Source organism: Meles meles, chromosome 4, assembly GCF_922984935.1.
Source record: "Meles meles chromosome 4, mMelMel3.1 paternal haplotype, whole genome shotgun sequence".
Lineage (NCBI taxonomy): Eukaryota > Metazoa > Chordata > Mammalia > Carnivora > Mustelidae > Meles > Meles meles.
The window spans coordinates 117,515,139-117,530,542 of NC_060069.1; the positions used below are offsets into that span (position 1 = coordinate 117,515,139).

A 15,404-nucleotide genomic window follows, 5' to 3' on the forward strand; every position below is an offset into this window, starting at 1 on the left:
GAGATACATGATTTGCAAATATTTACTCAAGGACCTTGATCTTCTTTCCCTGCGATAAGTTATCAGATTTATTTCTTGTGAAACAGCTACTGTAGACCTATTGGTAAACATTTGTGTACCAGAAATTGAGAAATATATTCAACGGAATTCAAGGCCCATTTAAGTAGGTGAAATTTCTAGCGATCCAGCAATGGGTCTTAGGGAGACATCTCTTCTAAGGAATTTGCTGCATCTGGCCCTCTTACAACCAAAAGAAAGGTTAAACACCTATTGGGAGCCTATAGATTTGGAGCCAATGTCATCTTCATTTGGATGTATCATTCCAACCCACTTACCAAGTGTACAGGAAAGCTATCAGTTTTAAGTGTGACTCTGAACAGGAGAAGGATTTACAAAGGTGTAAACAGCTGTACAAGGTGCTCTACTCCTTGGGTCACATGATCTACCAAAACTAATGGTAGTTGAAGGCATAGTGGGAGATAAGGACACTTTTTGGGGACATGGGTAGATCTCTGTTGGCAAATCACAGCACAGGCCCTTAGGTTTAGAGCTAAGCCATTCTATCACTACAGACAATTACTCTCCATTTGAAAACCAGAAGGATGGGACTAGAAGGAAATAGAACTGGACGGATGGATTTATCTTTAACTGAAATGGGTAAGAGGGTGGTTTGAGGAGTAGCTTTGGCAAAGAAAATCAAAGTTCCTATTTATTTAGGTCTTTGTCTTCTCCACCTTCCTAGTCTTCTTGCATATCTATTCTCATTCATTTTACTGTTTCAGCTTTTCTTTTCCTTCCTTCTGCCCGAGACTTTAAAGCCTACTGCCCATGACTTTAAAGCCTACTGCTGAGAACTACTGACATTCATTGAGCATCAGTGAATCCTGTGTGTCACGCAAGGCCAAAGAGATGTCCTCTGGGAACATCTTTCTATACCACTTTTTATTTTAGAGAAAAGTTACTGAAAGGGACTTTTGTTAAAGGTTTACAATTCAAACAACAAGCAGTCATTGTTATTTGTGTTGCAGAGTCATTTGATGTAGTCACAAAATGCATAAGTTTCACACTAAATGAGCAGTTCATGGAGAAATTTGGTGATCTTAGAAACCATAATAGAGGGATTGATCTGCTACAGACCTATGAGTACATTGATCTCAGCAGTACAGTTGGGGGAAAAAGGAAACACATTTGCTGGTTGTTGATCTCTGTTATTGACCCAGATGAGTCAGTACATTTCCTCAGCTTGGAATAAGTGTTATCACAGTAAACTCGGTTCTGTCGATAATATACTTTAAAGTTAGATACATACTTACCAAATTGGAAATATGAAGTTGAGAAAAGCAGCAAAGATATTGGATGAAGAATATAGAGATCCCCAAAATATGTCATTACTGGGCCATTTTAAAGGGTAAATTTTTATTTTATTTTATTTTTAATGTACAAAGAAATTTTAGTTTCTTTTCTTGATAACAAGTAAATGCATCATGATCAGCAACCCCTGAATCTTCTCTTCATATCCTCCCCCCACCAATAGAACAGTGCACCTTGTAATAAGGTTTTTTCCCCCTCCTCCCATCCCTCAGTGGCATCCAGGAAAAATAGTCAATTGAAGTTTTTGCCCATGAATTATTAAGATCTTTCCAGCTTCTCTAAGGTAAAGAGATTTAGGTGATGAAACTAATAGCTTTTTTAAAAAATTAACATATAATGCATTATTTGCTTCAGGGGTACAGGTCTGTGAATCAACAGGCTTACATGAATCACAGCACTCACCATAGCACATACCATCCCCAATATCCATAACCCAGTCACCCTATCCCTCTCCCACCACCATCCCCAGAAATCCTCACTTTGTTTCCTGAGATTAAGAGTCTCGTGATTTTCCTCCCTCCCCAGTCACATGTTATTTCATTTTTCCCCCTCTTCCCCCAAGACCCCCTACCTTGCCTCTCAAATTCTGTACATCAAAAAGATCATATGATAATTGTCTTTCTCTGATTGACTTATTTGGCTTAGCATAATACCCTCTAGTTCCACCCAGAACGTTGCAAAACGCAAGATTTTGTAGGGGGGTTTAATGACTGCATATTATTCCACACACACACACACACAAACCCCACAGCTTTATGTATTCATGTGTTGATCGACATCTAGGTTCTTTCCATAGTTTGGCTATTGTGGACATTGCTGCTATAAACATTTCCTGCGCATGTGCCCCTTCAGTTCACTATATTTCAATCTTTAGGGTAAACAGCCAGTAATGTGATTGCTGGGCAGTGGGGTATCTCTATTTTCAACTTTTTCAGGAATCTTCACACTGTTTTCCAGAATGGCAGCATCAGCTTGCATTGCCAAAAACAGTGGAGGAAGGTTCTCCTTTCCCTGCATCCTTGCCAACATCTGTCATTTCTTGACTTGTTAATTTTATGCATTCTGACTGGTGTGAGGTGGTATCTCACTGTGGTTTTGATTTGTATTTCTCTGATGCTGACCGCTGTTGAGCACATTTTCATGTGTCTCTTGGCCATTTTGGATATCTTCTTTGCCGAAATGTCTGTTCATGTCTTCTTTTTTTTTTCATTTTTTTATTTGTTTATTTTCAGCGTAACAGTGTTCATTGTTTTTGCAAAACACCCAGTGCTCCATGAAGTACATGCCCTCCCTATTACTCACCACCTGGTTCCTCAACCTCCCACACCCCCGCCCCTTCAAAACCCCCTGGTTGTTTTTCAGAGTCCATAGTCTCTCATGGTTCATATCCCCTTCCAGTTTCCCTCAACTCCCTCTCCTCTCCATCTCCCCATGTCCTCCATGTTCTTTGTTATGCTTCACAAATAAGTGAGACCATATGATAGTTGACTCTCTCTGCTTGACTTATTTTGCTCAGCATAATCTCTTCCAGTCTCATCCATGTTGCTACAAAAGTTGGGTATTCATCCTTTCTGATGGAGGCATAATACTCCATCGTGTATATGGACCACATCTTCCTTATCCATTCATCCGTTGAAGGGCATCTTGGTTCTTTCCACAGTTTGGCGACCGTGGCCATTGCTGCAATAAACATTGGGGTACAGATGGCCCTTCTTTTCACTACATCTGTATCTTTGGGGTAAATACCCAGCAGTGCAATTGCAGGGTCATAGGCAAGCTCTATTCTTAATTTCTTCAGGAATCTCCACACTGTTCTCCAAAGTGGCTGCACCAACTTGCATTCTCACAACAGTATAAGAGGGTTCCTATTTTTCCACATCCTCTCCAACACACGTTGTTTCCTGTCTTGCTAATTTTGGCCATTCTAACTGGTGTCAGGTGGTATCTCATTGTAGTTTTAATTTGAATCTCCCTGATGGCTAGTGATGATGAACATTTTTTCATGTGTCTGATAGCCATTTGTAAGTCTTCATTGGAGAAGTGTCTGTTCATATTATCTGCCCATTTTTTGATATGATTATCTGTTTTGTGTGAATTGAGTTTGAGAAGTTCTGTATAGATCCTGGATATCAACCTTTTGTCTGTACTGTCATTTGCAAATATCTTCTCCCATTCCGTGGGTTGCCTTTTTGTTTTGTTGACTGTTTCCTTTGCTGTGCCGAAGCTTTTGATCTTGATGAAGTCCCAAAAGTTCATTTTTGCTTTTGTTTCCTTGGTCTTTGGAGACATATCTTGAAAGAAGTTGCTGTGGCTGATATTGAAGAGGTTACTGCCTATGTTTTCCTCTAGGATTCTGATAGATTCCTGTCTCACGTTGAGGTCTTTTATCCATTTCGAGTTTATCTTTGTTTACGGTGTTCATGTTTTCTGCCCATTTCTTAATTGGATTATTTGTTCTTTGGCTATTGAATTTGATAAGTCCTTTATAGATTTTGGATACTAGCCTTTTGTCTGATATATCATTTTCAAATATCTTCCCCCATTCTGCCAGTTGTCCTTTGGTTTTGTTGACTGTTTCCTTTGCTGTGCAAAAGCTTTTGATCTTGATGAGGTCCCAGTAGTTCATTTTTGCCTTTTCTTCCCGTGCCTTTGGCAATGTTTCTAGGAAGAAGTTGCTGCAGCGGAGGTCGAAGAGGTTGCTGCCTGTGTTCTCCTCAAGGATTTTGATGGATTCCTGTCTCACATTGAGTAGTTCATCCATTTTTTAGTCTATTTTTGTGTGTGGTATAAGGAAATGGTCCAGTTTCATAATTCTACATGTGGCCATCCAATTTTCCCAAGACCATTTATTGCAGAGGCTGCCTTTTTTCCCATTGGATATTCCTTCTGGCTTTGTCAAAGAATAGTTGACCATAGAGTTGAGGGTCCAGTTCTGGGCTCTCTATTCTGTTCCATTGATCTATGTGTCTGTTTTTATGCCAGTAACATACTGTCTTGATGAATACAGCTTTGTAATAGAGTGTGAAGTATGAATTGTGATACCATCAACGTTGGCTTTCTTTTTCAACATTCCTCTGGATGTTCGGGGTCTTTTCTGGTTCCATGTAAATTGTAGGATTATTTGTTCCATTTCTTTGGGGGTAAAAAGTGGTATTTTGATAGGGATTGCATTACATGTATAGATTGCTTTAGGTACCATGGACGTTTTCACAATATTTGTTCTTGCAATCCATGAGCATGGAATGTTTTTCCATTTCTTTTTGTCTCACTCAATTTCTTTCATGAGTAATTTATAGAATAAGAAAGGTCTCAAGTACACAACTTAACCTACACCTGAAGGAGCTGGAGAATGAACAGCAAAGAAAGCCCAAATCCTGAAGGAGCTGGAGAAAGAACAGCAAAGAAAGTCTCAAGCTAAACCAGAAGTAATTAAGATCAGAATCGAAATCAATGAAATAGAAATCAAAAGAACAATAGAACAAATCAACAACACTAGGAGCTGGTTCTTTGAAGGAATTAATAAGATTGATAAACCCCTGGCCAGACTTATCAGAAAGAAAAGAGAAAGGATCCAAATAAATAAAGTCATGAATGAAAGAGGGGAGAGCACAACCAACACCAAAGAAATATAAACAAATATAAGAGCATATTATGAGAAACTATACACCAGAAAATTTGACAATCTGGAAGAAATGGATGCATACCTAGAGGATATAAACTGCCAAACTGAACCAGAAAGAAATAGAAAACCTGAACAGACCCATAACCAGGAAGGAGATGGAAGCAGTCAACAAAAATCTCCCAACAAACAAGAGACCAGGGCCAGATGGCTTCCCAAGGGAATTCTACCAAAATTTAAAGAATAATTAATAGCTATTATCCTGAATCTGTTCCAAACAACAGAAATGGAAGGGAAACTTCCAAACTCATTTTATGAGGCCAGTATTACCTTGATCCCAAAACCAGACAAAGACCCCACCAAAGAGGAGAATTACAGACCAATATCCTTGAGGAACAGAGATGTGAAAATTCTCACTAAAACTCTATCCAATAGGATCCAACGGCACATTTAAAGAATTATTCACGACAACTCAGTGGGATTTATCCCAGGGCTGCAAGTTTGGTTCAACATCCACAAATCAGTGTGATATAATACATTAATAAAAGAAAGAACAATAACCATATGGTACTCTTAATAGATGCTGAAAAAGCATTTGACAAAGTACAGCATTCTTTCTTGATCAAACTCTTCACAATGCAGGAATATGAGGTGCATACCTCAATTTCATCAAAGCCATCTATGAAAACCCACAGCAAATATCATTCTCAATGGGGTAAAACTGAGAGTTTTTCCCCTAAGGTCAGGAACACAGAAAGGCTGTCCACTATCACCACTGCTACTCCCAATAGTACTAGAAGTCCTAGCCTCAGCAATCAGACAACAAAAAGAAATAAAAGGCATCTGAGTCATCAAAGAAGAAGTTGAACTCTCACTCTTTGCAGATGATGTGATACTTCATGTGGAAAACCCAAAAGACTCCACTCCAAAACTGCTAGAACTTGTACAGGAATTCAGCAAAGTGTCAGGATATAAATCAGTTGCATTTCTATACACCAATAGCAAGGCAGAAGAAAGATAAATTAAGGAGTCAATCCCATTTACAATTGCACCCAAAGCTATAGGATCCCTAGGAATAAACTTAACTAAAGAGGCAAAGAATCTTTACTCAAACAGTAAATTTAGATAAATAATAAATTCCTATATTTGAGATAAACATTTCAGTTACCTGAGTTCAGATAGGGATATCTGAAAGAATTTGATTTCAAGCTCTATATGAATCAAAGTTCAGGGCTACAAAAAATGTTAATCCAGTCTTATGCAGTAGTAACAAAAGTATAGGTATCAAAATAATGAATATATTTATTAGCAGCATTCTTTTCTTTGATGGTCAGACTACCTAGGAAATATTGTTTTCATATTTGGACCTGATATACAGGCCATAGAGACTTTCTGGAGCTTATGCGTAGAATGACCATGTCATGAGAAGAAGTATTGAATAAATATGGCAAATAGAGTTGACCCTTGAATAATGTAAGGGTTAGGAGCACTGTCCCTTTCACTTAGTCAAAAATCAATGTGTAGCTTTTGACTCCCCCAAAGCATATCTACTAATAGCCCACTGTTGATTAGAAGCCTTACCAATAACATAAAATTGTCAATTGAGACATATTTTGTGTAAGTATTATATGCTGTATTCTTACATAAAGTAAGTTAGAGAAAAAAGAATGTTACTATGAAAATAATAAGTAATAGAATATACATTTACAGTACTGTTCTATTAAAAATCTGCATGTATGTCAGCCTGTACACTTAAACCATGTTATTCAAGGTATTCAATTTTATATTGCAAATATATAGGAAGAAGTTTATTACTGAAAGAGTTTAAAAGGAAACTGGAGAAAAGACTTACGTAGTACCAAAAAGTAAAATGAGGCCTAGAAAGTTGAATTTGGTTTAGAGTTGATATTAAGACATTTCTAATAATTAAAATAATGTAAAAATGGGAGGGGTTGTTTTGTAAAGTCATCAGCTATCATCCCATGTTGTTGAGAAATTTATGGTAATAAAAGCTGCCATTTATTGAGTGCTGAGACCTTCTGTTTTATGCTTTATGTACATTCTTTCAATAAGTCTTTCACAATCACCAGTTATTTGCTTCTTATTCCTGTCTTGAGATCCTATAAGGATATAGATTTACTTGTATGTGGAGCCAGAAGGTTTTGCTTCAAATGCTGGACCTACCACTTACTGTGTTACCTTGTACAAGTTATTTGTACTTCTTGCCTCAGTTACCTCACTTATAAAATTTGTAAATCCTTCATAGGACTTTAGGTAGGATTAATACACAGACCATGTGCAGAACAGTACCTGACAGAGTGAGCCTCGGTAATTATTAACTGTTAGTGTCCTTTTACTTTTATCAGGTAGCATCTGTTTGAACAAAGTGCTTTAAAGAAGAATCCCCAATACTAAAGTATTCTTTTCTCACTATTTTTTAAAAAAGATTATAAAAATTATTTTAGAGAGAGAGAGAGAAGGAGAGAGATAGCATAAACAGGGGGAGGAGCACAAGGAAAAAGAGAGAGAATCCTTTTTTTTAATTAATTTTTAAAATCTTTTTTTATAAACATATAATGTATTTTTAGCCCCAGGGGTACAGGTCCATGAATCACCAGGTTTACACACTTCACAGCACTCCCCATAACACATCACCTCTCCAATGTCCATAACCCCACCACCCTCTCCCAACTCCCCTCTCTCCAGCAACCCTCAGTTTGTTTTCTGAGATTGTCTCTTATGGTTTGTCTCCCTCCCAATCCCATCTTGTTTCATTTATTCTTTTCCTACCACCCAAGCCCCCCACATTACATCTCCACTTCCTCATAGGAGGGAGACCATATGATAGTTGTCTTTCTCTGATTGACTTATTTCGCTAAGCATAATACCCTCTAGTTCCATCCATGTTGTCGCAAATGGCAAGATTTCATTTCTTTTGATGGCAGCATAGTATTCCACCTCTTCTTTATCCATTCATCTGTTGATGGACATCTAAGTTCTTTCCATCGTTTGCCTATTGTGGGTAGTGCTCCTATAAACATTCGGGTGCATGTGACCCTTTGGATCACTATGTTTGTACTTTTAGGGTAAATACTCAGTAATGCAATTGCTGGGTCATAGGGTAGCCCTATTTTCAACTTTTTGAGGAACCTCCATGCTGTTTTCCAGAGTGGTTGTACCAGCTTGCATTCCCACCAACAGTGTAGGAGGGTTCCCCTTTCTCTGCATCCTCTCCAGCATCTGTCATTTCCTGGCTTGTTAATTTTAGCCATTCTGTCTGGTGTGAGGTGATATCTCATTGTGGTTTTGATTTGTATTTCCCTGATGCCGAGTGATGTGGAGCATTTTTTCATGTGTCTGTTGACCATCTGAATGTCTTCTTTGCAGAAATGTTCGTTCATGTTCTCTGCCCATTTCTTGATTGGATTATTTGTTCTTTGGATGTTGAGTTTGCTAAGTGCTTTATAGATTTTGGATACTAGCCCTTTATCTGATATGTAATTTGCAAATATCTTCTCCCATTCTGTCAGTTGTCTTTTGGTTTTGTTAACTATTTCCTTTGCTTTGCAAAACCTTTTGATCTTGATGAAATCCCAATAGTTCATTTTTGCCCTTGCTTCCCTTGCCTTTGGAGATGTTCCTAGGAAGGAGTTGCTCTGGCTGAGGTCAAAGAGGTTGCTGCCTGTGTTCTCCTCAAGGATTTTGATGGATTCCTTTCTCACAATGAGGTCCTTCATCCACTTTGAGCCTATTTTTGTGTGTAGTGTAAGGAAATGGTCCAATCTCATTTTCCTGCATGTGGATGTTGAATTTTCCCAACACCATTTGTTGAAGAGGCTGTCTTTTTTCCATTGAACATTCTTTCCTGCTTTGTTGAAGATTAGTTGACCATAGAGCTGATGGTCTACTTCTGGGCTCTCTATTATATTCCATTGATCTATGTGTCTGTTTTTTGTGTAGTGTAAGCCAGTACCATGCTGTTGTGATGATGACAGCTTTGTAATAAAGCTTGAAGTCCAGAATTGTGATGCCATCAATTTTGGCTTTCTTTTTCTATATTCCTTTGTGTATTAGAGGTCTTTTCTGGTTCCATATAAATTTTAGGATTATTTGTTCCATTTCTTTGAAAAAAATGAATGGGATTTTGATAGGGATTGCATTATATGTGTAGATTGCTTTAAGTAGCATAAACATTTTCAAAATATTTGTTCTTCCAATCCAGGAGCATGGAACATTTTTCCATTTCTTTGTGTCTCTGTGAATTAATTTCATGAGTACTTTATAGTCTTCTGAGTATAGATTCTTTGCCTCTTTGGTTAGGTTTATTCCTAGTTATCTTATGGTTTTGGGTGCAATTTTAAATGGGATTGACTCCTTAATTTCTCTTTCTTCTGTCTTGCTGTTGGTGTATGGAAATGAAGCTGATTTCTGTGCATTGATGTTATACCCTGACACTTTACTAAATTCCTGTATGAGTTCTAGCAGTTTTGGAGTGGAGTCTTTTGGGTTTTCCACATAAAGTATCATATCATCTGCAAAGAGTGACAGTTTGACTTTTTCTTGGCTGACTTGGATGCCTTTTATTTCTTTTTGTTGTCTGATTGCTGAGGCTAGTACTTCTAGTACTATGTTGAATAGCAGTGGTGATAATGGACATCCCTGCCATGTTCCTGACCTTAGCAGAAAAGCTTTCAGTTTTTCTCCATTGAGAATGATATTCGTGGTGGGTTTTTCATAGATGGCTTTGATAATATTGAGGTATGTGCCCTCTATCCCTATACTTTAAAGAGTTTTGATCAGGAAGGGATGCTGTACTTTGTCAAATGCTTTTTCAGCATCTATTGAGAGTATCATATGGTTCTTGTTCTTTCCTTTATTTATTTTTTTAAAGATTTTATTTATTTATTTGACAGATGGTGATCACAAGTAGGCAGAGAAGCAGACAGATAGAGAGGAGAAAGCAGGCTCCCTGCTGAACAGAGAGCCCAACACGAGGCTCGATCCCTGGACTCTGGGATCACGACCCAAGCCAAAGGCAGAGGCTTTAACACACTGAGTCACCCAGGCGTCCATGTTCCTTCTTTTATTAATGTATTGTATCACATTGATTAAGAGAGAGAACCTTAAGCAGGCTCCCTACTGAGCATGGAACCCAGCACAGGACTCTTTCTCAGGAACCTGAGATCACCACCTGAGCAGAAACCAAGAGTGAGATGCTCAACCAGCTGCACAACCAAGGGGCCCTTCCTTTCTCCCTTTTTGAGAAAAGATCTAATTAGTCCATGAAACTGTCAACGTGAAAAAAAACTGTCTGAAATTGTGGTAGTATATCTTTTTTTTTTCCCTGTTTTTCAAAATCAGACTTTTGGCCCTTTTCAAAATCAGATCTTCGGCCTTGCCAGTTCCTTTCACCTTTTTTGTCTAGATTTGATGTGCTTTGGAGCTGTGATTGGATTTTGTGCTTGCATTTGCCAGAGTTTTTATACAACCATTGCCACAGGCATTCTCCATCTCCTTGCAGGTGAGTCTTGTCATTACAAGTACCTTTTATCTTCTTCCTGTTTCCGTAGAGACAAAGAGTTATTCTTAAACAATCACATATTGTTGCCCTGTCATATTGCCTGAAATCTCTTACTATCCTCTTAACTAGTTATGTTTTGTTTTCCTCCAAGGTCTGTGTACACTGGGCTCAGGGAGTTTTTATGTTGCTAGAACTGAGCTACTCCACCAGAAGCTAGAGCACCTGAGAAAGTTTCTGGAGAATCCAGATGGTTCTTCTGCCTGGCTTGTGTCTCAGCTCCCTTATAGTTCATGGCTTCTGCTCTCTTCATCTGGGTTGCTCAAACCAACACGAAAGAGTAAACCTTAATGAAAGCATATCATGTGGTATGGGTGGGATGCTGCCTGCTTTGCAATTGCCATTTTTATTATTTCTCAATATTAATATTTCCCCTTGTCTCACCCCCATTGTTTTTAATTTAATTTTTTTCTTTGTGGATATTCCATTTTCCCCTAAAATCCATTCTATTTATTAACAGACACTTGTTTCTTAATACCACTAAAACATATGTGGATTATTCTGAATGAGTCCACCTTTTAAACAAACTAACCTAGGTTTAGAGTCCAGTCAGCAAGAAATGGGTAGACACTTGACACACATTTGTGAAAGAAAACTGATAGTGGGAAATTGATGCAAACACATCTACTGAAATCTGTTAGACTTTTCAGTAAATAACTATCTGTTGAACTAGAAATTCCTTAGTGTCTCTGAGAAACCTCTCATTGTTGTCAGAACCTATGGTCACTTTGCCATTGTAGATAGCCAGTCAGCTAGAGCATTAATGCTCTTTTCAAAGAGTTAAGCAATATAAAATAAGGAGATTATCTAATATCCTTTTCCCCAAACATGGGCATACAGCTTTATTGAAGGTGAAGTATGGGAGCTGTCTAACCAAACTGTGTCTGTCTACAATAATGGAAGTGAAAAGTACAGTGTTTACTTGAAATTTTAACTTTGTAAACTGTAAGCATTCCAATTCAGCCAGACAAGAGGATTAAACTTATTTTACTTCACTTTTTTTTAAAGCTTTCCTTAATGTCAGTAGGATTCTCAGTACAACCAAACCATTTTGGATTTTTGCTCCTTGCCTCCTCACACATCAGGCCTATTAAGAGTGCTTTCTTTCTCACATTGAGGCCTTTTATCCATTTCGAGTTTATCTTTGTGTACGGTGTAAGAGAATGATCAAGTTTCATTCTTCTACATATAGCTGTCCAGTTTTCCCTGCACCATTTATTGAAGAGACTCTTTTTCCCACTGTATATTTTTTCCTGTTTTGTCAAAGATTATTTGACCATAGAGTTGAGGGTCCATACCTGATCTCTCTACTCTGTTCCACTGGTCTATGTGTCTGTTTTTATGTCAGTCCACGCTGTCTTGGTGATCACAGCTTTGTAGTAAAGCTTGAAATCAGGTAACATGATGTCACCAGTTTTGTTTTTGCTTTTCAACATTTCCTTAGCAATTCGGGGTCTCTTCTGATTCCATACAAATTTTAGGATTATTTGCTCCAGCTCTTTGAAAAATACCAGTGGAATTTTGATTGGGATGGCATTAAAAGTATATATTGCTCTAGGCAGTATAGATATTTTAACAAAAATGGGCAATCCAAGAGGATGGAATGGTCTTCCATCTTTTTGTGTCTTCTCCAATTTCTTTCATGAGTGTTCTGTAGTTCCTCGAGTTCCAGATCCTTCACCTCTTTGGTTAGGTTTATTCCCAGTTATCTTATGGTTCTTGGTGCTATAGTAAATGGAATCGATTCTCTAATTTCCCTTTCTGTATTTTCATTGGTAGTGTATAAGAAAGCCACTGATTTCTGTACATTGACTTTGTATCCTGCCACGTTCCTGAATTGCTGTATGAGTTCTAGTAGTTTGGGGGTGGAGTCTTTTGGGTTTTCCATATAAAGAATCACATCATCTGCAAAGAGAGAGATTTTGACTTCTTCATTGCCAATTCAGATATTTATTTCTCTTTGTTGTCTGATAGCTGTTGCTAGGACTTCTACTACTATGTTGAACAAGAGTGGTGAGAGTGGGCATCCATGTCGGGTTCCTGATCTGAACGGGAATGCTGTGGGCTTTTTCCCATTGCAGATGATATTTGCTGTGGGTCTTTCACAGGTAGATTTTATGAAGTTCAGAAATGTTCCCTCTATCCCTATACTTTGAAGTGTTTTAATCAGGAACAGATGCTGGATTTTGTCAAATGCTTTTTCTGCATCAATTGAGAGGACCATGTGGTTCTTCTCTCTTCTCTTATTGATTTGTTCTATCACATTGATTGATTTGGGAATGTTGAACCTCAACGTGAGACAGGAATCCATCAGAATCCTAGAGGAGAACATAGGCAGTAACCTCTTCGCTATCAGCCACAGCAACTTCTTTCAAGATATGTCTCCAAAGACCAAGGAAACAAAAGCAAAAATGAACTTTTGGGACTTCATCAAGATCAAAAGCTTCGGCACAGCAAAGGAAACAGTCAACAAAACAAAGAGGCAACCCACGGAATGGGAGAAGATATTTGCAAATGACAGTACAGACAAAAGGTTGATATCCAAGATCTATAAAGGACTTCTCAAACTCAACACACACAAAACAGATAATCATATCAAAAAATGGGCAGAAGATATGAACAGACACTTCTCCAATGAAGACATACAAAGGGCTATCAGACACATGAAAAAATGTTCATCATCACTAGCCATCAGGGAGATTCAAATTAAAACAACTTTGAGATACCACCTAACACCAGTTAGAATGGCCAAAATTAGCAAGACAGGAAACAACGTGTGCTGGCGAGGATGTGGAGAAAGGGGAACCCTCTTACATTGTTGGTGGGAATGCAAGTTAGTGCAGCCACTTTGCAGAACAGTGTGGAGATTCCTGAAGAAATTAAAAATAGAGCTTCCCTATGACCCTGCAATTGCACTGCTGGGTATTTACCCCAAAGATACAGATGTAGTGAAAAGAAGGGCCATTTGTACCCCAATGTTTATTGCAGCAATGGCTACGGTCGCCAAACTGTGGAAAGAACCAAGATGCCCTTCAACGGATGAATGGATAAGGAAGATGTGGTCCATATACACAATGGAGTATTATGCCTCCATCAGAAAGGACGAATACCCAACTTTTGTAGCAACATGGACGGGACTGGAAGAAATTATGCTGAGCGAAATAAGTCAAGCAGAGAGAGTCAAGTATCATATGGTCTCACTTATTTGTGGAGCATAACAAATGACATGGAGGACATGGGGAGATGGAGAGGAGAGGGAGTTGAGGGAAACTGGAAGGGGAGATGAACCATGAGAGACTATGGACTCTGAAAAACAACCAGAGGGTTATGAAGGGGCGGCAGGGAGGTGGGGGGGGGGGGTGGGAGGTTGAGGAAGCAGGTGGTGGGTAATAGGGAGGGCACGTACTGCATGGAGCACTGGGTGTGATGCCAAAACAATGAACACTGTTATGCTGTAAATAAACAAATAAAAATAAATATAAAAAAAATGAACTTTTGGGACTTCATCAAGATAAAAACCTTCTGCACAGCAAAGGAAACAGTCAACAAAACAAAGAGGCAACCCACGGAATGGGAGAAGATATTTGCAAATGACAGTACAGACAAAAGGTTGTTATCCAGGATCTTAAAGAACTCCTCAAATTCAACACACACAAAACAGATAATCATATCAAAAAATGAGCAGAAGATATGAATAGACACTTCTCCAATGAAGACAAAGAAATGGCTATCAGACACATGAAAAAATGTTCATCCTCACTAGCCATCAGGGAAATTCAAATTAAAACCACATTGAAATATCACCTTACACTAGTTAGACTGGCCAAAATTAGCAAGACAGGAAACAACGTGTGTTGGAGAGGATGTGGAGAAAGGGGAACCCTCTCACACTGTTGGTGGGAATGCAAGTTGGTGCAGCCACTTTGGAGAACAGTGTGGAGATTCCTCAAGAAATTAAAAATAGAACTTCCCTGTGACCCTAAAATTGCACTACTGGGTATTTACCCCTAAGATACAGATATAGTGAAAAGAAGAGCCATCTGTATCCCAATGTTTATAGCAGCAATGGCCATGGTCACCAAACTGTGGAAAGAACCAAGATGTCCTTTAATGGACGAATGGATAAGGAAGATGTAGTCCATATACACAATGGAATATTATGCCTCCATCAGAAAGGATGAATACCCAACTTTTGTTGCAACATGGACGAGACTGGAAAAGATTATGCTGAGTGAAATAAGTCAAGCAGAGAGAGTCAATTATTATATGGTTTCACTTATTCGTGGGGCATAACAAAGAACATGGAGGACATGGGGAGATGGAGAGGAGAGGGAGCTGAGGGAAATTGGAAGGGGAGATGAACCATGAGAGACTATGGACTCTGAAAAACAACCTGAGGGTTTTGAAGGGGCAGGGGTGGGAAGTTGGGGATCCCGGTGGTGAGTAATAGGGAGGGCACATATTGCATGGAGCACTGGGTGTGGTGCAAAAACAATGAATACTGTTATGCTGAAAAGAAATTTATAAAAGTGAAAAAAAAAGAAAAAGATAAGTACAAGGTGATAACCCGTTAATAATGCTAAATTAATTATAGTGTGTTTCTAATAATATTTTCTATGATTTACATAAAATGTGCTATCAAAATGTCATGGTTTAAATTTTTTATTAAAAATGTTTTTAAAAATGAAAAAAAAGAGACCCCAAAACACTATTTTGGGGTCACAGAGTAAAATTTTCCAACTCCTATCTTATTTATTCTAGCTCAGTACCATGAAGAGGTTTCCTCCATAATGACCTCTGGAGGTAGGAAAACCTACCAGAAGACATAAAGCTTTG

The 15,404-nt window shown here is 38.4% G+C and overlaps 1 pseudogene; it reads left to right on the forward strand.

The window, feature by feature from the left end:
• Positions 1 to 15,404, forward strand: part of LOC123940763 — a 78,080-nt pseudogene that overhangs the window by 8,274 nt on the left and 54,402 nt on the right.